This window comes from Trachypithecus francoisi, unplaced genomic scaffold (assembly GCF_009764315.1).
Source record: "Trachypithecus francoisi isolate TF-2019V2 unplaced genomic scaffold, Tfra_2.0 Contig00685, whole genome shotgun sequence".
Taxonomy (NCBI): domain Eukaryota; kingdom Metazoa; phylum Chordata; class Mammalia; order Primates; family Cercopithecidae; genus Trachypithecus; species Trachypithecus francoisi.
Window position 1 is genome coordinate 44,017 of NW_022680821.1, and position 23,979 is coordinate 67,995.

Below are 23,979 nucleotides of genomic sequence, written 5' to 3' on the forward strand. Positions count from 1 at the left end.
GCAGTGGTGCAGCCTCTGCTCACTGCAACCTCCACCTCCCAGGTTCAAGTGATTATCCCACCTCAGCCTCCCAAGTAGCTGGGACTAAAGGCACACACCACCACGCCCAGCTAATTTTTGTATTTTTTAGTAGAGATGGGATTTCACCGTGTTGGCCAAGTTGGTCTTGAACTGCTAACCTTAAGTGATGTACCCACCTCATCCTCCCAAAGTGCTGGGATTATAGCCATGAGCCACTACACCCAGCCAGTGTGGATTTATTGAATGATAGATTCATCTCGACGCCATCACAGAAGCTTCATTTCTTCTTGGCACTGCTGATCTGACCCTTGATGCCTAGAATTTGACTTCTAGGTTTTTTATTTTGGATGATGTCAGCTTTCCATGGCTGAGGATACCCCGTCACCCACACGTCTCTCTGAGCCAGAGAAGAGACCCAGCTCAAACCCATGATGTCCGAGACATCCATACTTGGCTTGTAGCTGAAGCCCCGATGTGTTGGGGTGGTGGACTCACATTTTGGGTAACATACACAGACACCTTCTGTGATAGAAAGTGGGTGCTGGGGGCAGGGGGAGTGTTATCAGCACAGAATTAAATTCTACCCCTTATCCATATTTTACATTCTGATTTTATTTCATATGAGTTATAAAATCATTATTATGACAATAGGTCAGCCCTCCTCCAAATTTATTGAAGAAATCGTGTTCCCTTTCAAGACAATTTGCACTTTTTGATGTTGAAAAGAATTCCATAAGGATCATTCCTAAGTCCATAAAATATCAGCGAAAGCTGCTTATTCTGCAAAGATCCCCATAGAAAGCAGCTGAACTCGGAAAGAAGCTAATGATTGCGGGGGAAAAATGTAGGAGGAGAAGGGAAACCAAAATCACAGAAAGATAACTTCCCAAGGAACAAAAGAGAAAAAGAAAGGCTGGAGGAGAGAGAGGAAAATTAAGAAGGAAAGAGGACTGTGGAGCATGTTGGAGGCAGACAGGATCGGGGGGATGGTGCTGGTCCAAAACTTCACCCGCGGTTCTTTGAGTCTCTGTCCGAGGCTCATGTTCAAGTCCAGCTGCAGGTACTGCTCGGTCAGATTATAGGCTGGCCACAGAGGCAGGTCGTCCCCATTGGGATTCCTGGAAAGGAGAACAGAAACAGGGGTGACATTTTCCTCCTCACACCCCAGGCACAGGGGACACCGGGAGGTTTACTTACCCGGTTCGAGCAAAGGTAGCCCAGTATTTCATCATCTTCCGGCTCAGCAACTTCTCCTCCTCCGTGGCTCCTTCTGAAGGAGATAATCACAAAATGCTGCTGCTCTCGGTGAGGCTCGGAAAGCCTGGGGTGCCTTGTATTTGATGAATCCCTTTCACACCCCTCCTCCCACTGGAACCTTCCAAGCCTACCAAGTCACGGTACCCATTTTACACATGCAGATACTAAAGCTCAGAGCAATGGGCACCTGCCCAAGGAATTGTGGCTTCCGAATGGTGGAAGCTGAACACACATCTTCCCTGTCCACCCCATGTTCCTGCAGCCAGTCCCATGATGCTGCAGGTTCCCTGGGGACACAGACCAGCTTGCTCCCTCTCTCTGTCTCTGTTTTCCCCTCTCTCTCTTCCTTCTCTCCATCCTCTCTTCCTTCTCTCTCCCCATCTCTGTCTTCCATCTCTCTTCCCTCTTTTTCTTCTCTCTCTCCTCTCTCTCCCTCTCTCTTTCTTCCCTCTCTCTCTTCCTCCTCTCTCCCTCTCTCTCTCTCTTCTGTCTTTCTTCCCTCTCTCTCTCTTCCTTCTCTCCCTGTCTGCCCTCTCTCTTGCTTCTCTCTCTCTTTCCTCTCTTTTCTTTCTCTCTCTTCCTTTGCCTCTGTCTCCCACACACATTTTTACAATTAATTTTTGTATTTCTGTATTTAAAAAGTAGAACATCTAAAATGCAGAAAGAGCGTCTAATATCCAATGAAAATGTTTCCCTTTCATCTCTTCCCTGCAGACACGCAGTGACGAGCCTCAGAGGCACCTTCCCAAAGACAGGCTCTGCAGGTTCCAGGGTGTAAACAGACGCCTTTCTACACATCTGGCAGGAGACTCAACACGTATTCTACATGTTGCTCTTTTTATTAAAATTGATCTCATATATAGGACTTGTCACTTATCAAACTGCCATTTGTTGTTCTATGAACATGTAATAGATAAATACATATTTATATGCAATTATATATAAATATATAATGTATGTGTCATGTTTCCGATCTTTTGCTGGTAAAAGCAGTATTTTAGTGTGCATATATATTTTGCACATGTGGAAGTATACTTACACAAAAACTCTAGAAGTAGAATTCACAGGCTAAAAACTACATGCGTTTTAATCTATGTTATTTATTTTTGTAAAGATGGAGTCACACTCTGTCACCCAGGCTGGAGTGCAGTGGCACCATCATAGCTCACTGCAGCTTCCAACTCCTGGGCTCAAGCAATTCTTCCTGCCTCAGCCTCCCAAAGTGATGGCATTACAGGCATGAGCCACCACACCTGGCTAAGACTACATGCATTTTTTTATTTTATAAAAATAAAAACAATTTTTGAGACAGGCGTCTCATGCTGTTGCCCAGACTAGAGTTCAGGGCCATGATCATAGCTCGCTGTAACCTCAAACTCTTGGGCTCAAGTGATCCTCCCACCTCAGCCTCCTGAGTAGCTGGGACTACAGGTGTGTGCCACCATGCCTGGCTAATTGTGTTTATTATTATTTTTTTTTTTTTTGTAGAGAAAAAATGTGGGTCTTACTATGTTGCCCAAAATGTTCTGGAACTCCTGGACTCAAGCAATCCTCCCGCCTCAGACTCCCAAAGTGCTGGGATTACAGGTGTGAGCCACCACGCCCGGCCTTACATGCATTTAAATGTTGATAGATTTCTCTATTAATGTATCAATGTATAAAATTGTTTCTCACACCTGCTAGAATACATTATTTTAAGTGTTTTGGTTTTTTTCAACCTTGATTGATGAAGAATAATTCCTTGCTAAGGATGGTCTGCAGTTTTCTTGTTATGAGGAAGGTTGAGCGGATGTTCATATGTTTAGAAGGCACTTGTGTTTTCTTGTCCACGAACTGTCTGTTTGTATCTGTTACCCAGTTTTCAATTAGGTTATTCTTTTCTTATGAATTTTAGGAGCTCTTTAGACATCAAGGAATTTCACCTTTTGATACATATGTTGTTCACTTTTTCCAGTTTAGGGAGTCCCTGTGCCATTACATAGTACGGGCTCAGGAATGGTTGCTGAGAAATAACAGTGACATTTATTAGCTATTCACTCTTACTTTATGGGGCTTATTTTATTTAGTCCTTATGACAACATAGGAGGAAGTTCTTTATTATCTGTGTTGTAAGATGAGGATGAAACACTGAAATAATGAATAAACCACGGTGCACAAACACACTCTATATGGAATGTTCTGTCCTCTTTGTCAAGAGGCCAGTGTGAATAAGTTAAGATCCTGCATTGTGTAATGTTTCTAACTAAACAGTTTAGTGATAGCTCCTGCGTGTAATTTTCCCTGCAAATTTTTCTGTCGATAACCTCATCTGATTGGTTTATTTTAGGCACCAAACATGTCATAAATTTAAGAATAAATGAGCTAACATCACAAGTAACAGTTCACAAGCCTTTACATGAGCTCATCTGGGTGCAGACCACTGGGAGCTGGAATTATGAAAAACATGGTCCTTGCCTCTTAAAGCCTCAGATTATGGCCTCATGGGATTTCTGGGAAGGGGAGGGAGGGTAAGACCCACGGTCAAAGAAAAGGAAGAAAATGGTTCTAATACATATATTTTTTAAATTATTTAGATTGCTTGAGTGCTCCGAAGTGGCCACACCTGTAGGTTTCAGTACAAAGAGAAGCCCTCATCAAGCAACTGTCACGGTGCTTTTTCATCTTGGCTTCTAAAAATGGAAGTGAGAGCATTTTCCAGAGAAAGGTTGTGTCCGCCTGTAAACCACAGAGGTGATTAAATGCCAATCCCGAAGTCCTCCGGGCTCTTGCATAGTGGTGGGGTAAGCAGGGGGCTTCATGTGAACTGTGGGGAGTGGCCAGTCCCTTACCGAACATAACAATGTCACCCTTCAGGAAGGCACCACCGAACACAAAGCGGACTTCATCAGCGTGGTCAGCTTTGACAAAAGCTGGCTTCGTGTCTTCAAAGCACTGGGGCCGGTGCCGAAACTCATAGAAGTAGACAGGTGCACCAGCATCTGAACAAAGGTCAAGGAAGGTCAGGCATGCATGCAGCGTGGAGCAGGGGGCTGGCTCTGTGTCCCCATATATCTAGTCTTGGGTGTATAGACCAAAGGGTGAGACAGCTCAGAGACAAGTGGCTACCTAAGCCAGCCTCACTTCCCCCTTCCTCATCTGAGGCTGGAATTTCCTGTTACAGCAGTGCTTATATCCCTGGTGATGAAGAGCTCACATCTGAGAAGGCAGTGGTTCTACTTCTCAAAAAACGTCCTCCATATTCAACCAAGATCTACCTCATTGGGACTTTCTCTCAAAGTTCAAGTCTTTTACCCATTCTTGAAAAGTACTTTCTTTTCATTACTGAACTGTAAGGGTTCTTCTATTCTGGATATGATGATTTTGTCAAATAATTGTATTATGAGTATTTTCTCCCAGTCTGTGGTCTGCCTTCTCATTTTCTTAACAATATTTTTAAGGCAAAATGTACATAAGTGAAATCTGTCACTTTAACTATTTGAAAATATATAATTCAGTGGTTTTTAGTACATTTAGGATGTTGTGCAACTATCACCACTATTTAGGTCCAGAACATTTTCATCACCCCAAACAGAAACCTCAGATCCATTTAGCAGTCACTCCCCATTGGCCCCACTTCTCAGCCTCTGGAAAACACAATTCTACTTTCTGTCTCTATGGATTTGCCTAATCTGAATATTTCGTATAAGTGGGATCATACAACATGTGGCCCTTCGTGCCTAATTTCTTTCACTTAGCATAATGTTTACAAGGCTCATCTGTATTGTAGCATGCATTCGTATTTCATTTCTTTTTATGGCAAACTGATAGTCCATTGTAAGTATATACTGAATTTTGTTTATTGATTCATCAGTTGATGAACACTTGGGTTGTTACCATTTTGGCCTATAATGAACAAGGGTGCTATGAACATTCACATACAATTTTTGTTTGAATATCAGTTTTTAGTTATCTTGAATATACCCCTAGGACTGGATTTGCTAGGTTATATGGAAACTATGTTTAACTTTTTGAGGAATAGCCACAACATTTTTCCACAGGGACAGCACTGTTTTATGTTTCCAACAGTAGCTGAGAGTTTTGGTTTCTCTATATCCTTCACACTTGTTCTTATTCCTTTTCTTTTTTAAAAAATTATAGCCACCCTAATATATAACACATGCAAAAGAATAGAGGTATATTCTTCCCTCATACTATATAGAAAAACTAACTCAAAATGGATCAAAGACCTACAGTTAAAACTAAAACTGTAAACCTTTATACGAAAATATAGTGGTTAATTTCCACACCCTTGAATTTCACGGTGGATTCTTAGATATGACACCAAAAGCACAATCAACAATAAAAGTGGATGAATTATATTACATCAAAATTAAAAACTACTGTGCAAATTTGGTGTATTATCAACAGAGTAAGAAGGCAACCCACAGAATGGGAGAAAATATTTGCAAGTCATATATCTCATAAGGGATTGATTTCTACTATATATATATATATACACACACACATACACACATATATATTTAAGAGTAAGGAGCTCTTAAAACTCAACAACAAAAAACAACTCAATTTAAAAGTGGGCAAGGGTCTTAAACAGACATTTCTCCAAAAACATATATACAAACGTCCAATAAACACATGAAAAGATGCTCAACATCTCTAATAATTGGGAAAATGCAAATGAAAACCATAATGAGATACTACTGCAAACCCATTAGAATAGTCATTATTTTAAAAACAGCAACAGAAAATAACAAATGTTGGTCAAGATGTCGAGAAATTGCAACCCTTGTGCATTGCTGGTAGGAATGTAAAATGGTTCAGACACAGTGGAAAACACCATGACAGTTCTTCAAAAAAATTAAACTTAGAATTACATATGATCCAGCAATTCTACCGCTGGCATATACCCCAGATAACTGAAAACAGGGACTTGAACAGAAATTTCTACAACTTTGTTAACTGCAGCATTATAGTCAATAGCCAATTGTAGCCAATAGCCAATTGTTCATTGCACAATAGCTGAAAGGTGGAAACAACGCAAATGTCCATTAATGAATAAATGGATAAACAAAATGTGATATATACATACAATGGAACATTATTCAGCCTTAAAAAAGGAGGAAATTCTGATGTATAGTACAGCATATAGGAATCCTGAGACCTTATGCTGTGTGAAATAAGCCAAACAAAAGGACAAATATTGAATGATTCCATTTACATTGAGTAACTAAAGTCACTAAGATAACTAAAACGTCAGTCATAGAGACAGAAAGTAGAATGGTGGTTACTGGGGTCTGGGGGAAGGAGGAGTGGGGAGTTATTTTTAATAGGTCCTGATTTTCAGTTTGGGATGATAAAAACGTTCTGAAGATGTATAGCGGTGATGGTTGTACAACAATATGAATGTACTTAATACCATTGAACTATACACTTAAAATGGTTAAAATGGGAAATTTTTTATTAAACATTTTTAACTACAATTTTTAAAATGTAAAAAAGAGTATGCCATTTCATTTATAAATGTTTATGAATTTTCCAGATTTCCTTTGTTGTTGATTTCTAATTTCATTCCCTTGTGGTTGAAGAAGATACTCTGCATGATTTCCATCCTTTTACATTTATTGGGATTTGTTTGATGGCCTAACATGTGGTTGATTCTGGAGGATGTTGCATGTGCACTTGAGAAGAATGTGGAATCTAATGCTACGGGGTGGAGTATTTGTCTGCCTTTAAAATAGTTGAATTAAAGTCTATTACTTTAGGAGTTCCATTACTCCTTATAGCTAAAACTTTTGTTCCATTGCTACGTATGGCTAAGATGTTGGGGAAGACATTTCTAGAAAGAAGAAATCCTGGGCGACAGTGCCCAGAAAATTATAGGGAGATGAGAATTTTCTACATGGTCCTGAAGAAGGGGAAGAAACAGAAACAACTGATCAACATTCCCAAACTCTGAAAGGCAGGTGAATGACACAGGTCCCCATGGCACGTTCCCATCCAGACACAGACACCCTCTCTGTGACGGAACAGAGGCAGAGGAGGCAGCCGGTCAGTAGACAACATGGATCTCCGTGGCCACCAGTTTGGCTGGGCTGTGGTCCTGGAGCGGGGTGCTCAGAGACTCACCTTGGTGATATCAAGCTGTGATCAGTGCAGGGACCACAAAGAACACATCTCCAAGCAAGTCCAGAAGACTGTCTGGGATTTCAGCCAGGGAGTGCTTGTCATGGAAGTATTCATTAGCCACAAGGTGCAAATACTGAGGCGGGATGTGCTGTAAAAAAAGCCGCGGTGGCTCAAGCCTGTAATCCCAGCACTTTGGGAGGCCGAGACGGGTGGATCACAAGGTCAGGAGATTGAGACCATCCTGGCTAACACGGTGAAACACCGTCTCTACTAAAAAAAAAAAAAAAATACAAAAAACTAGCCGGGCAAGGTGGCGGGCGCCTGTAGTCCCAGCTACTGGGGAGGCTGAGGCAGCAGAATGGCGTGAACCCAGGAGGCAGAGCTTGCAGTGAGCTGAGATCCGGCCACTGCATTCCAGCCTGGGCGACAAAGCGAGACTCCGTCTCAAAAAAAAAAAAAAACTGTAGTCATAGGAGATCCAGATCAACCACAGTGGCCAACACGTTAAACACTCACCTGTGCAGGTATGACTCTGAATGCTTTACCCACATTGCTTCATTTAATCCACACAGCAACCCTATGATGCAAGTATCAAAACTAGTCCCATTTCACAGATTAAGAAACTGAGGCTCAGAGAGCTGAAGTGGTTGGGCCCAACTGGAAGAAGTATGATTCTTTCACAAGTCTATTTGCATCCAAATCCCATGCTCCTGACCACAGGCCTCTCTCTCTCATGTCTCAGAATGAGTCACTCCTGGACAGAACTGGCTGTATCATCTGTGGAGCTCAGTGAAAAGTAAAAACATAAGCTCCTTGTTCAAAAAATCATTAAGAATTTCCAAATTTCCAGATGGTGACAACAGAGCATTAAACCAAATGTAGGACCCTTCTGAGCAACAGGGTCCTCTGTGACTACACAGGGAGAACATCCATGAAATCAGCCCTGCTCCTGGTACCAGCACTGCCTCCAGCCCTTAGCTATTATCTTACCTAAGCGAGTTGGACTCTTGGAGCCTCAGTTTCCTCATCTGTAGGGATGTAGAGGATTATATGAGACGTGAAGAGAGAAGTATGCTGCTTGGCCCAGAGTAGGTATTCAGTCCTGTTGGTTCCCCCAGGTCCCATTGCTGAGTGCCTTAATAGGACATTCGATGCTTCTCTGACCTGGCACCAGCCTGCCTCCCAGGCTTCTCCCTCTCGACTTCCCCCAGGCACTAATGGTAGAGAGTGCATGGTAAATTCCATGAAGATTCAGGGATCTGGTGCTCTAGGAAATGCTGGAAAGGTGTTGCAGCTCAAACCCCTACCACTAAGACAGCAGCACAGCCCTTGATGGGTTTCTTCTTAATTTGGAGGCGAGGCAGTGTACACCACATTGGGGAATGCTGCTCAGACTCATTTATCAGGTCCTCAGGAGGCTGGTGGTTTTTAATCAGGCCATGGCAAGGAAGGCCTCTGCAGTAGGTCCAGTCTATGGCGTAAGGGCCTGGCCTCTTTGGCCATATAACCAGCAGACCCCATGGTGCTGGAGGTGTCCAAGGCAGGTATAGATGCTGTGTAGATTCTCAGGTGAGTCCCCATAGGACAGTCAGAGTGCAAAGTCCTAGGGTTCTGGGGTAAGGCTATGCCTTCTGCATCAGAGAACTACTTACTGTTTAAAAAGCAGCCCCTAGCATGCTACTGTGCCTAGGAGAAACACATGCCCTTCCATTCCTCTTGCACTTTCCCGCACAACCTACTTCCCACTCTACTTGAAATGTCGTTCTGCTCAGTTGTTCCCCTCCCCTAAGGCTCAGATCAACGAGCATCTTCTCCATGAGGACATCTCCAGTCCACCTGAGAATTCCAGTGTATAAATTACAACATCAATGTCTCTCAAACCTTAGTCCCGATTCATCATCAGATAGCTGCAACTTGTCAAACATCCCTCCACCAGGGAGACCTGAGGGATCTCTGCCTGTAGTGTTTCTTTCTGTTTTCCTACTTTTTTTTTTCTTTTCTTTTTGAGACAGAGTGTCTCACTCTTTTGCCCAGACTAGAGTACAGTGGCGAGATCCTGCAGCCTCAAACTCCCAGGCTCAACAATCCTTCTGCTTGGCCTCCCAAGTAGCTGGCACCACAAATGCATACCACCAGTCCTGCCTAATTTTTTTTGTTTTTTGAAGAGACAAGGTTTTCCTGTGTTGCCCAGGCTATTCTTGAACTTCTGGGCTCAAACAATCCTCCTGCCTTGGCCTCCCAAAATGTTGGGATTACAGGTGTGAATCACCGTGCCAGTTTCAGAGGGCTTTTCCTAAAATAGAAATCAAATCATGTCCTTCTTCCTTCTGTTCTCAGTCTTTAGGACGAAGTGTATGCTCATTACATAGCTTATAACAGCTAAAAGCATTCTCTCCTGCTGCAGCCAACCCTCAGCTGATCTCTTCACACCCTCTGCTCCCAGTTGGTACTCTTGGTTCTTCCCAGTTTATCCACCCACCCATTCCATCACCAGACAAGCTCCATTAATCCTCCAAATCCTTCTCCCCAAGACAGCTGCCTGTCCCCTTCTGTGTGCACCACAGGGCCTTGGACATTGCTGTGCTTCGTGTGTACTGTATTGAAGTGTCTTGTCATCTCCGTCCACCCCATATTGCACCCCAGTGCCCAGGGAAGTGCAGGGGCATGTGGACTCTCACTAAACATGTGTTCCATGGACAAGTGAACAAAATGAATATTGGCACTGAGTCCACACTGAATAAATGTTTATGGAAAAAGAGGAAGATGGAAAAAGGAGAAAAGAAAGGAAGGAAAACAATCCATCTCTATATCCTAGTGTCTAGAGTAAGACCAGATACTGCTAAGATTGTGCAGTGAACGAATGAATGAGTGATGGAACAATAAATGAGTGAATGAATGAGTAAATGACTGGTCTTGCCAGAGCCTGGCCTGATGCCTGGCAGGTGTGTGGTGAATACAGGTCCCTAGTCCTGTGTGTGTTTCAGCATTCAGAGCTTTTCAGACTATAGGTAGATAATAAAGCACCCATGCTGTGTGTTATGACACAGGCTCAGGGTGGGGGCAACACCCCAAAACCCACATTAATGCATCCACAGAGAAACATCTGAATAGTGGGATAAATAACATGAATAAATGTGTGGGAACAAAAATGACTGATAGCCACAAATCAGTTGAGGTCCGGTTCCGCTGCTGGGTGGGTTACAAAAAGCCTCTGGGTTTTTGGAGCTCTTCCAGGTCGGGGATTGTGGATTGGGTTTATGGGCCTATTGATATAGTTTGGACCTGTGTCCCCCACCAAATCTCATGTTGAATTGTAATCCCTAATGTTGGAGACGGGGCCTGATGGGAGATGATTGGATCATAGGGGCGGTTTCTCATGAATGGTTAGCACCATTCCTTTGGTGCTATTCTCATGATAGAGTTCTCACGAGATTTGGTTGTTTAAAAGTGTGTGGCACCTCCTCCCTCTCTCTCTTCCTCCTGCTCTAACCATGTAAGACGTGCCTTCTTCCCCTTCGCCTTCCACCATGATTGTAAGTTCCCTGAGGCCTCCCCAGAAGCTGAGCAGATGCCAGCATCATGCTTCCTGTACAGCCTGCAGCACCATGAGCCAATTAAGCCTCTTTTCTTTATATATTATCCAGTCTCAGGTATTTCTTAATAGCAGTGCAAGAGTGGACTAATACACCTGTGCTTAGTAAAGGTCTATTGAATGACTGAGTGAGTGAGGAGTGTCTGTGCCCCTGGCCTCTCCCGCTGAGTGTGACCCAGGGCTATCTGTTAAGTGCATGTGTCTCTGGAGTGCTGCAGCCTCCCGAGTTACTCACCAGGATGTTTTGTATCAGATGGAGGGCAAGGGACTTGTTGGAGCCACTGAGGATCTCAGGAGCCTCCTTCTGTGGAGAGAAGCGGTGCCCTCTGTAAGCCATCCGATCATCAGAAGGTAAACCCATCTCCCTGAGGGCATGGGCAGCCGACTTTCACAGGGGAAGCTGGGTAAGGAGCCCTGAAGCCCAGGCAGCCACATGTGGAAGTGGCCTCAGTGTCCTGGTCAGATAGTTAATTTCTTCTCACTTTTGATAAAAGACAGCTGTTGCCTGTCATTCCACCTGCAGCCTTGTGGGGCCTGAGTGGTCACCTTATGGGAAGGCTCCCATTATGGGCTAAACTGTGGCCCCCTCAAAATTCACACATTGAAGCCTTAACCCCCTGTACTTCAGAATGCAACTATTTGGAGATAGTACTTTTAAAGGGGTGATTATGTTAAAATGCAGCTGTTAGAGTGGGCCCTAATCCAATCTGGCTGATGTCCTTAGGAGAAAAGGAAGTTTAGACACACAAAGCGATATCAGCACCTTAATCTTGGACTTCCAGTCCCTAGAACTGTGAGAACATGAATGTCTGTGGTTTAAGCCTCCCAGTCTATGGTATTTTATTATGGCAGCCCTGACTGCCTAAGAGGTCCCAACTTGGCTTTGGCATCAAGTTCAAAGAGAAGCCAGAAAATTTCCAAACTGGTGTTTGTTGTTCTCCTTCTAAAGACCTTTGTGGGTGGGGCCTCTGAGAAGCCACAGTGGGAGGTCAGGCAGTGGTGGTGAGGCTGGTGGCTGAAAACACAGGCTCCCTGCACTGCCCTCACCAGCTGAAAACTTGGCAAGGGACTCAACTTTTCCTGCCTCAGGCTCCTCATCTGTAAGATGGAGTTTGCAACAAGTGCCTCCTGCGAGGGTGGTGATGAGAACTCAGCGAGTTGATATTTGTAAAGCACTTACAATTGGTACTTGGTATGTAGTAAGCGCTTCATGTGATTATTTGTTAAATTACCATGTTCTGGCAAAATTACAGCTTTAAAAAGTGAGGCATCAGAAACACTATCCATGTGGCAAATGAATTTTCTTGGTATGTTTTCTGCTGAAAATCTTGGGGTAATGAATCACTATGGCGGATACTTAAATGAATACTAGGGCCATACCTGTCTCCTGGAATCTCAGGGAACCCTCAGAGTTATTTAAATTACCCACAAGCATATTTTAACTACAAAAACCTTCTCTGTACATTAAGGAGCTGGGATTTGTTTCTCAGGAATTTCTTGTGGTCTCTAACAGCTAGCAATGGGTTTAAAGGCAAATTCACATGGAATTTCAGCACCCACACAGGTTTTTGAGCTCTGCAAATTCTGTTACTTGAATAACTCCAATATCTAGCATTTAGTGAGCACTGACAGTATGCCAGGTTGTTTGATGTATACCTGTGATGCAGGTGCTAAGATGAGCCCTATTTCACAGATGAAGTAGGGGAAGCTCAGAGAGGGTGGGCAACTCCCCTAATATCACACAGCAGGTAAGCAGAGAACTCAGCATTTAAAGGCAGAGCCTAGGCTGGGCACCACCCCATGACTGTAATCTCAGGACTTTGGGAGGCCGAAACAGGTGGATCACTTGAGGTCAGGAGTTGGAAACCAACCTGGCCAACATGGTGAAACCCTGTCTCCACTGAAAATACAAAAAAAAAAAAATTAGCTGGGCATGGTGGTAGGTGCCTGTAATCCAGCTACTCAGTAGGCTGAGGCAGGAGAATCGCTTGAACCCAGGAGGTGGAAGTTTCAGTGAGTCAAGATCACACCACTGCACTCCAGCCTCAGCAACAGAGGAAGACTCTGACTCAAAAATTAAATTTAATTTAATTTAAAAGGCAGAGCCTAAATGCATAAAATTATACACCACTGTCTCCTTACTAGCCGGGAGATGTTGGAAAGACGCCTTAGCTGCTCTGATCCTCAGTTTCTTTAAAATAGGGAAAATCATGCCTGTTTTCAAGTTGTTGCTTGAATGGCCTGTGCTTGGTACTGGAAGGCACTGGGGAACTGGTTACAGTAGTTACAGTGGTGGTTGTCATCACTAGCACCTGCCTTCTTCTTTCTAATACACACCCAGAAATCACTGAAAGGCCTTACTTAAGCCATGAACTGTGATTCAGTGGCCTCGTCTGCAACGTGAGGACAAAAATTCCTAGTCCTACTTCAAAACATTGCCCTGGAGATCAAATTAATAATGGCAGAACATGCTTTCACAACTCAATGAACTCGGGACTCTGGTTCTAGACAGCCACCAACTGGCTTTGTAATCTGATGAACCTCTTTATTTTTTAACTCTATTTTCTCCAGCTTAAAATGAGGAGGTCAATCTATATAAATGAATTTCAACAGTATTAGGAATTTAAACTCTCCACTCTTCCACAGATGAAAAGTTTATTTCCAATGAATAGAGTCTTGCTAAGCCACAGAATCAAAAAAATCATGGATCTTTCCTAGCACCTGGGCCTCAGCTCAACAAACTCTCCCTAGAAGAGCCTTTCCTGACCACCTGTTATCCTCTCTAAGGATACCTTCTCTCCCCACTTGTGTCCTTCATAGCGTCTATCACTCTCTGAAATCATCTTCTCAACCTCGTGTCTCATCTGTCTCTCCCCACCAGAGTGTAAGCTCCCAGAAAGCTCGTATGCTCAGTTTTTATAAGTCTCTAATAAATGCTCAGTACATACTTGTTGAATAAATAAAATGATTTAACAATTTTGCAACTTATACAACCTTAGCATTCTCCGATGTCAAAATGTCAGAACCAAGGCTGGACATGAACAGTTTAAAGGACTGAAGTTTTTCTTTCTTTCTTTTTTTTTTTTTTTTTTTTGAGACGGAGTCTCGCTCTGCCGCCCAGGCTGGAGTGCAATGGCCGGATCTCAGCTCACTGCAAGCCCCGCCTCCTGGGTTTACGCCATTCTCCTGCCTCAGCCTCCCAAGTAGCTGGGACTACAGGCGCCGCCACGTCACCCGGCTAGTTTTTTTGTATTTTTTTTTTTTTAGTAGAGACGGGGTTTCACCGTGTTAGCCAGGATGGTCTGGATCTCCTGACCTCGTGATCCACCCGTCTCGGCCTCCCAAAGTGCTGGGATTACAGGCTTGAGCCACCGCGCCGGGCCAGGACTGAAGTTTTTCAAACCTATCTGAATGTCAGCTCTGAAGTGGTTACTGCATTTTTTGGAAACGATCATTTATAATATTGTTTGAACAAAGATGAAATGGACCCATCCCCTCTTTCCTTTTTATGTAGTTGTTTCTTCCACCCTAAACCTCATCACATGAGGAGGAAGACAGACACTTGTTGTGACTTGACCGGTCCTCACTTGCCCTCTTTCAGAGAGCAGAATGGTGATCACTGTGTGCTTGGCTGGTGGGCTTCAGCACTCACAAAACCTGCTGTCATCTGTGAAATGCCCAGCTGTTGAAGCCAAGAGCTGCATCATGGTTTGAGAGAGTGGCAGCACGGACAGCCAGAAGTCTTACCATAGGCAGCAGGAAGCCACACTCATGGTTATTGACTCCAATGATGGAAGGAATTGCTTTAAATGCTTTCTGAGACAATAGATCTAGAGGCTCATTAGGAAAGAAAGCACCATCAACCACTCAAGTGAAAGACTTTGCTTTCTGTAATAAGGAAGGAAAAAAAATCATCAGCTATTTCTGTTCACAAAATCTGCTGTCCCAAATCCTGGCCAAGCAAAGCCAACCCAGTCCAGCACTGGTTTAAATGCACTTAAAAAGTAAAAACAAACACTATGGGCCCAGCTCAATATATCAGTCCCTGGCAGCTCTGCCATGTACTTGGGCAAGGTGGCTAAAGTTGTCTGTGCCTTATTTTCTCATCTGCTAAATGGGAATAATAATAATATCTACCAAGAAAAACAGTGGCCTGTGTGTGACATGGTTTGGCTGTGTCCCCACCGAAATCTCAAATACAGCTCCCGTAATTCCCACATGTTGTGGGAGGGATCTGGTGAGAGGTAATTGAATCATGAGGCAGGTCTTTCCCATGCTATTTGCATGACAGTGAATAAAGCTCATGATATCTGATGGTTTTATAAAGCGAGCTCCCCTGCACAAGCTTTTTTTTTTGCTCACCACCATGTAAGATGTGCCTTTGCTTTTCCTTCAGCCTCTGCCATGATTGTGAGGCCTCCTCAGCCATGCGGAACTGTGAGTTTATTAAACCTCTTTCCTTTATAAATTACCCAGTCTCAGGTATGTCTTTATTAGCAGCATGAGAAGAGACTAATACAGCCTAGCCCAGAGATTCTCAAAGTGTGGTTCCTAGACCAGCAGCATCAGCATCATCTGGGAACTTGTTATAAATGCACATTCTCAGGCCCACTTCAGGCTCCTCAATAAGAAACTCTGGGGTTGGGGTGTAGCCCAGGAACCTTCTTGTAGCTGGTCCTCCTGGTGATCCTAATGCATATTCAACTTTCAGAACTACTGGCCAAATGCAAAGGGAAAAATGGTGGTAGATGGAGTGGTCAGGACTGTAGGGGTTGGTGTGAACATCTTGCTCAAGTGTCTCCCTGAGACACAGTGCCTTGGATATGCCTGGATATTTTTTGAGTCTCAGAAAGGAACACTCAGCCCTAATCATGGTTTCCTTAGGTTTTTATTTTAGAATTTGGGTAGAAAGTAGCACATGAAAGAGTTTGACACAACATCAAGTCCAGGACTGATTCTCCATCTCACTGAGTCTAGCATGGATCAGAATGGACATTCAGTACACACCACATAACTAGCAAATGTTGAAATCTGAAAGATAATGATCTTGATCGTTCAAAGACTGTCATCAAAGGCTTTCAAGATTGAAAGGGACATAAAGATCACCCAGTTCAATTAACTGTCACTGACTGAAAGTTTCTCAGAGGTCAGCTAGATTTTGCTTGAATATCTGGAGAGGTGGGCATCTCACCACCTTCTAATGGAGCCCAGTCATTTTCCAGACACCTGAGATCTTGAAAAGTTTTCAGTTATGCAGAACTAAAATGACTTCCTAATAGAACTTCCAGCTCCTGATTTTGACTGCAGCTTCTGGAAGCATATGTAACAAGGGTGGTCCCTCTCTCCAGTGAGATGCTTTCGGGGACTTAGAGACAAGCCTTGTACTTTGCTGAATCTTCTCCAGGCTAAGTGGCACCCCTTCCCCAACAATTTTCTTAAATTACCTACAAGGGTTCTATACCCCTACTTATTTTTTTTTTTTTACTGCAGTTACCAAGTATCCCCAATCCTCCTCTTTTCTATATTCCAAATCCAAATAAATAACAGAGGGGTAGGATTTGTTTATCCATCCAAAGGGCAAGCCCACCCCCAAAACTGCCCCCTCTGTCCTCACCTGGCTGAGGGTCAGCAGCTCCTTGGAGGATTTTGTCCTCAGGCACCTCAGCAGGTCCTCAGAGTCTGACGCATTGTTCCCACAGAAATGTGCAACCACCTGCAGCTATTTTGCAGAGAAGGACCAGGTTAGAGTATGATATTGGAAGCATCTAGGAAAATGGAAGCTGGAAAATGCCCTCCAATCAGACACAGGTTTGTCCTCCACATATAAGTCCATCCTGCTACCCCTGCCTAGCCCCACGCCCCTATAATGGAAGGTGCACATGACGGACAGGTTGCCACTGCATCACCCTAACTCGCCTGGCTCCCCTTGTCATCTTTAGTGAACACCACAGCTGGGGATGAGAGTTTGCCAGTCTGTGACTGTGGAATGGAATCAAGATTCCTGGTCACAAAGAGATCAGTCCTATGAGCTTGGCTGCATTGGTACTTGGCCCCTCCGGAGTCTAGAAGCCTAATCTTGAGGTGCTAAATGAAGACAGAAACACCAAGAGCGAGGAGCAGCTTTGCAAGCTCCTTCATTGTCAGTAGAGGCAGGGCTCCAGATGAGATTCTTAGCTTGTCAGCCCTGCCCAAGCCCCAGGCCCACACACAGCCTGGAATGTCCTACCTGTCTTTTTTCCTGCCTCTATACCAATCCTTCCCATTCTTTAATGCCCAAGGCCTTCCCTCCACGATGTCCTTTCAGGCCATTACACCCCCCAGAAACCCCTTCCTCATCCAATCTCCTATAAGCTCAATGTTCCCCACCTTCCATGCCTGGCCCATTGCTGAACACCTGCTTTCCTTGTCACTGAACCTTCCATATTTGTAGAACTCGCTCCCTGAAAATGATGGTTCTTAATCTTCTGGGAGTCATGGATACTCTGAGAATCCAATCAAAGTCACAGACCCTCTCCCTGAGAAAACGTGCGAGTATGTGGAGTCTGGCACAATTGTGGGACCACTTCCCAAACCTATCCATGGATTCTAGGATTTAATCCTATCCATGGATAGGTGATAAAAATATTAGATTGCCCTCAAGTTTAGGATGTGCTTTCTCCACTGATAAGTCCCAAAGCTCTAACAGAGCAGGGAAAATAGTGGGCACCCAGTGATGCGTGTCAAGTGAATAAATATATGCCCAAACTGAAAATAGCTTTATGGAGAATGTTACCAAAATCAACATTTCTGTTTATTCAGGGTATTTTTTTTTTTACAATTTTATAACTCTATGTTACTACTCTTGGTATATACTGTTACTTTCTGTAAGATGTTTAAGAAAATTTACCATGAAAATGATTAATACTCAAGAGATGGCTCCACAGCCCAGTGCTTAATTAATGTGCATTGAATGAAACAGCTCATTCGTTAACTCATTCATTCAGAACATTTATGGCTGCCTGATATATACCAAGTACTATGTTGGGGGCCTGAAGGACAGAGAGATCCTGGTCTGTAGGGCCTCACAATCTAGTAGATAATTAAGACAAGAGACAGATGAGAAATATCGTGTGATAGATGCCTCTTATAATCCCATGCCAGACAACACTAATCAGTCACAGCGTTATTTCCCACTGAGCTGGAAACAGCCTCTGAATCTTTCTTAACATAGTGTCCTGGGTATCCATTCCCAGTAGAGTCGTGTAAGCACAGAAGAGCTGTATAGGATACAGGGCCCTGAGTTATATATCACCAGCAAAGAAACACGGGTAAGATGTAAGAACCATAACACACATACACACACACTTGTGCACACCAGTGTTGTGGCATTGTGTAGCTAGTTCCATTTCCTGTTGAACCAGACCTTTCATGGTGGAACAAGGTTCACCTTGGGCCAGCATGAGATTCCTTGGGCATGGTCACTAAGGAAAGCCAAACACATGGTGAGAAGGTGCCTGACCACATTCTCTGCTAACTGAGGAGGGGAAGCTGGCAGGGTGTTAACAGTATACATACGTCCTCATTCTTCTCATAATCATGGGCCTTTAGGTAAGGGATGATGGCCACTCCACTCTCCATGATGGCTTTGTGGAATAAGCCTTTGGCCATGGGAGACAGTATCTGGAGAGAGAACACAAAAGACCCAGGAAAAGTTACTCCCCAGCGACACACATACCATTCATCCCTCTTCAGAAACCTTACCAGGAAGCATCCTTAAAAGCTCTAAGCTTAGAGGGGGAAAAACCCTGGTTTGGGGGTTAAAGGACTAGCTGTGAAGGTTTGGGCAACTTACTTAACCTCTCTGAGCCCCTGGTTCTTCATGGACTTTGGTGTCAAATGTTCAGACATGTGATTTCTAGCTCCTTCACTTCCTAGCTAGGTAACCTCAGACACGTTGCTTATTATTTCTTTCTTTCTTTTTTTTTTTTTTGAGATAGAGTCTCACTCTGTGGCCAGACTGGAGTGCAGTGGTGCAATCTCAGTTCACTGCAACCTCCAACTCCCAGGTTCAAGTGGTTCTCCTGCCTCAGCCTCCAGAGTACCTGGGACTACAGGGGTGTGCCACCATGCCCAGCTAATTTTTGTATTTTTAGTAAGATGAGGTTTCACCATGTTGGTCAGGATAGTCTCAATCTCCTGACCTCATGATCTGCCCACCTCAGCCTCCCAAAGTGTTGGGATTACAGGCATGAGCCACCGAACCCGGCCAAGTTGCTTAATATTTCTAAGTATCAGTTCACTCCCCTGTAAAGCTGGCGTAAAAATTGAGCCCGTATCACAAAACTGTTGTGAAAAGCAGAAGAAGGAATAAACATAGAACTCTTCACAGAGTGTCTGGTCCAATTTTGCTCATGAAATAATGGCTGTAATAATATATGAAAAATTAGGTTAATATAATCCACCTTAGAAGGTAATTTTGAAGATGTAAAAAGACCACAGATATTGTCAAGTGCTATTCAGCAGAAGCTTTCTTAACTCACCACCATGTCACTCATTGCTGCAATTCACCTGCCAACTGATGCCGAGGAAATGCTGACCACTGGGCCATTTTCCAGCACCTCTGTACATTTCTCTTCTCACCAGTTTCTTGGCAAGAATTGGGTTTGTTCGCTTCCAAATCCGTTTTGTCAATTGCACTTGTTATTGTAAATACATAATCAATGAAATATCATGAGAACAAATGAACTGTATGTGTAAAAAGAAAATCAAATTATGTCTGGAAAAAAATATTGATAAAAGATGGCTAAAAAATATTGCATCGGGCCAGGCATAGTGACTCACGCCTATAATCCTAGTACTTTCGGAAGTCAAAACAAGAGGATCACTTGAGCCCAGAAGTTCAAGACCATCCTGGGCAATATAGCTAGACCTCATCTCTAAAAAAAAAAAAAAAAAAAAAAAAATTAGCTGGGCAGCTGGGCGAGGTGGCGCGTGCCTGTAGTCCTAGCTCCTTGGGAGGCTGAGGTAGGGCGATTGCTTGTAACCAAGAGTTTGGGCTGCAATGAACTATAATCACCCCACTGCTTGCCAGCCTGCACAACAGAGTGAGACCTTGTCTCAAAAAAATATATTGCTGTCACCGGGCACAGTGGCTCATGCCTGTAATCCCAGCACTTTGGGAAGATAAGGCAGGTGGATCACCTGAAGTCGGGAGGTTGAGACCAGTCTGACCAACATGGAGAAACCCCATCTCTACTAAAAATACAAATGTAGCCAGACATGGTGGAACATGTCTGTAATCCCAGCTACTCAGGGGGCTGAGGCAGGAGAATTGCTTGAACCTGGGAGGCAGAGGTTGTCGTGAGTCTAGATTGCGCCATTGCACTCCAGCCTGGGCAACAAGAGTGAAACTCCATCTCAAAACAAACCAAAAATCCATATGTGTGTGTGTATGTATATATATGCTATACAGATATACATATATAGAGAGAGAGAGACAGATATATATATATATTGCTGTCAAATTTTGTGTGGACAAGAAAGAAGTAAAATATTTACAGGAAAAGTAAAAAAATTCCAAATGTACTAAAATCAGGCGGTTTTGCAGGCATCCTTAAGTTTGCACACACTGTAAAGAAATCGAAACTGCAATTTGAGGACAGCGAATTTTGCGGGTGGTTTATGCAAGATAATCCACATTGGAACTCGAGTCGGCAGACCAACTCTGCAAACATAAGGCCACGTATCAAACTGTTGGTGAGGGAATATACATTTTATGGTTTCAATTAAAATAAAATATTTATATGAATCTTTTGGCATTTAATGCCTTAGCTGAGTTTCCTATTAAACAAGTAATTACAATGACCACCCTGGTAATTGAATACTAGGGTTTCTCCTCTACAAATACAAGGGATTTTCCCTCAAATTATTGGTCACTCTGTGACCTTAGGTGATTTATTTAAACTTTCCCAAAAACGGCTGTCTTGTCTGTGAAATGAGACTGAGCCCCTAACTCATAATGTGTGTCCGAGGCTTGAAGAAATCCCAGTCTGTTAGTCTGACACCTAGGTTATATGTGAATCTGATTATGTTGATTGCTTTGTTGTACCTCTAACTCAATCTGGTATCAAGTCCTAGTCAGTAATTTAAACAGTCTCTTTAGACAGCATAATCACTTCAAATAAATCCATAGCCTCTCAGATTTGCTCCCCACCCCACCCACCGTCACTCTTTGCCAAGATGGTGTCTGGCTGTGTAAGTCAAGGGATGCTAATAGGACCACATGAGTGAGAGGGCAGAGGGAGCTTGGACCCACTTGCAGAAGTCCTTGCACTGTTGTGGTCTCCACAGCAACGTCCTGCTGCCCAGGCTCTTGGGAGGAGGATGAATTCTCACGTGGTGAGGTCATGATCTGTCCTCTCGTCTTGATCAAAGCCCACTGACCCTCCCTGGCTGGCTCAGTGCCCCACCTCACCGTGCCCAGTGCTCAGCACTGTGCTCCAGCACAGGCTAGGCTGTGGTTTCACTCTGTTCTTGAGTCCATGAAGCTCACCTGTAGCCCCCTGCCCTCCTCCTCCTCCTCTAGCTCCCAGCCAGGTTGGTAGTCACCTCTGAGTTTTCTTCAAAGCGACACAGTGATGTCTGGATCAATTTCAAGGAATTGGGGATCCAAGGGAAGTGGGAGCACTCTCTGAGATCTCTCTTGGCCCAACCACTTCTGCCTTGCTGTGGCTGCCCCAGGTTGGTTGAGATGTGGAACCCTTCTGTCAGTATCCTCCTGGAGAACCCTTCACTGCTTAGCACACATTTCATCCTTGGCACATATTTTATCCCATCACTGCACCCCATCACTTTCCCCCTTTGCTGTACCCCTTTAGGACCTATGTCTAAGAGGGGGAGTCAGGGCACTTTGCATAACACATGCTTTCCCTACCTCTGTTCCCTTCTCCTTTCCAAAATCCACTGTACAGAAGGGCCGGATTTTCCTGTTTGTCCTATTTTGGGTATCTTCTCCACCATATACCTTCCCTTCGTTGTAATGATTGCTAGAGGTAAGGGAATGGTTTTGTGGTATAGAAATGCAAGATATATTGGCTTGCTCTTCCCAAAACACTATCCTTATTGCACTAGGTAGATACAATTTTCTTTAATAACAGATTTTTTTAAATGTCCATTTAAAGAAAAAAAATCAAGTAAACTGATAGTGAATTTGGTAGTGGGAATGGTACAAATTGTGAAGACAGAAGGTCTAGGGCTGAGCTTTGTGAGGCCACAGAGCACATGTAAGAAACTGTGATGAACGTGTACCTGGAAAAGTCCAAGGTGTACTCCAAGGAGGAAGAGAGTCATGGCTACGATTTATTAAAGAATAAGTGAGGTTGGAAAAGCAAAGCACTAAGAAGTTCAGGAGAAACAGGGGAAGGTTCTTGGAAGAGGTGGAGTCAAATTGGATTTTCAAGAAGAAGCTGGAGAAGAAAGACATCCACACTGGGGGTGGTGTTGGTAACAAGACAGTTTGTGTGAAGTGCTTTAAAACAGTTGAGTGAGCAGTGGTGTAGAGAATTGGTAATATTTCTGGTCAGATGAAGGGACAGATTTGAAGGCCAGGGAGAATCTTTTTGGTGGCAAGTATGAAAGGCCAGAGGGGAAATAATATAATCTAAGAGGCCTCAAGGTTGCCAAGGAGGCTGTAGACCAAATGGCCATTGAAGACTCTTGTTGGCAGGGCCAGCCGGGCTGCCAGTCTGAGCTGGCAGTGTTTGTGCCTTCAGAGTCACTCGCTTGTCCCAGCAGCAACCTTCTTCCTCTTCTCAGAAACTTCTCAGCTTCTCCAGCCTGCACTGTGTCCCACAGGCAGGGCTGGAAACCTCATTCATCCTTGGGTCTCTGGAACTTGTAATCCTAAAATGTCTTGCGTGGTCTGGAATGTCTTTTCTATTTCCCCCATCCGGGAAGTCCAAAGCCTATCACATTATCTTTCCCCAGCTCAAGAGTTAATCATCAGCTTCTTATGTAAATCAGAACAGGAAAGTCTTGCTTGGTCAGTTCCTTTGAGAATATTGTTCTGATGCTGTTCTTCAGTAACTCGGCTGCCTCTGCCTGCTTATTCAGCATTTACTGGTTAACAAGAAGTTCTTTCTGGCTCCCGAACAAAGTTCTCTGAAGCGAGCAGCAGCCGTCGATGTTCACGGAGTTCAGGCAGGCAGCCAAATGAGCGGGAATTGGGTGCACCCAGGCCAGATCCTATTTTGGGCTATCTGGGTCCTTGCAGCCCCCACCAAGGGTGAGATATCCAATGGGAGAGGAGGGCTCTCAGAAGATGGGGTGGGCCAGGATTTTCCACTGGTAGAAATAAGGTTATTTTTTAGAGGTCTCTGAGGGTCCGTGGAGAGCTATGTAGTACTTTGATGGCATCAATATTCTGGTGTTGCCGAGAACCTAGGACCAGAGCTCCTTTCTTGGGGTGGGTAGCACACAAAAGACCCTGGTTCTGCCCTTGGGATGCTCACACGCTGCAAGGGGTTTAGAGGGGCTCTATCCTGAGCACTGGGGAGGTGTGAGGAGCAGAGCCTGTGCTTCCGCACTCCTGGCTGCAGCGACAGGACTTTCAGTAATGAAATGACATTAGAAACAGTGCTAAGACACCTGGGTCTTGCTAAGTAAGTAGCCGGGCAGTTTCCTTCCCAAGCCTCCATGTTCTGTGTGGTGACTGAGACTCCTGCACGCCCAGTCTCCCAAAGTGCCATGCTGCTGGCAGTAGATGGGTTGATTTCAGGAAGCATCTGCTTGAGAATTTTAAATTTTCATCCATGAATATTCATGTGTATTCAAAAGCATATACCTAACTCACCAACCACAATTCCATAAATGTCATTACTTGGAATTCTTCTAGGTAAAATTTTAAAAGGAGTTTATTGAAATTAAATTTTAAGAAAAAAATAAAAAGCCAGTAATCACGCAGGTGCTGCACAGATGTGCCGGCAGTGGTGCCGGAGGGTGAGGAG

General features: G+C 44.0%; 1 pseudogene; it reads right to left on the reverse strand.

Moving 5' to 3' along the window:
* Positions 1-662: 662 nt before the first annotated feature.
* LOC117087738 lies at positions 663-22,324 on the reverse strand (annotated as a pseudogene).
* Between the last annotated feature and the right edge of the window lie 1,655 nt (positions 22,325-23,979).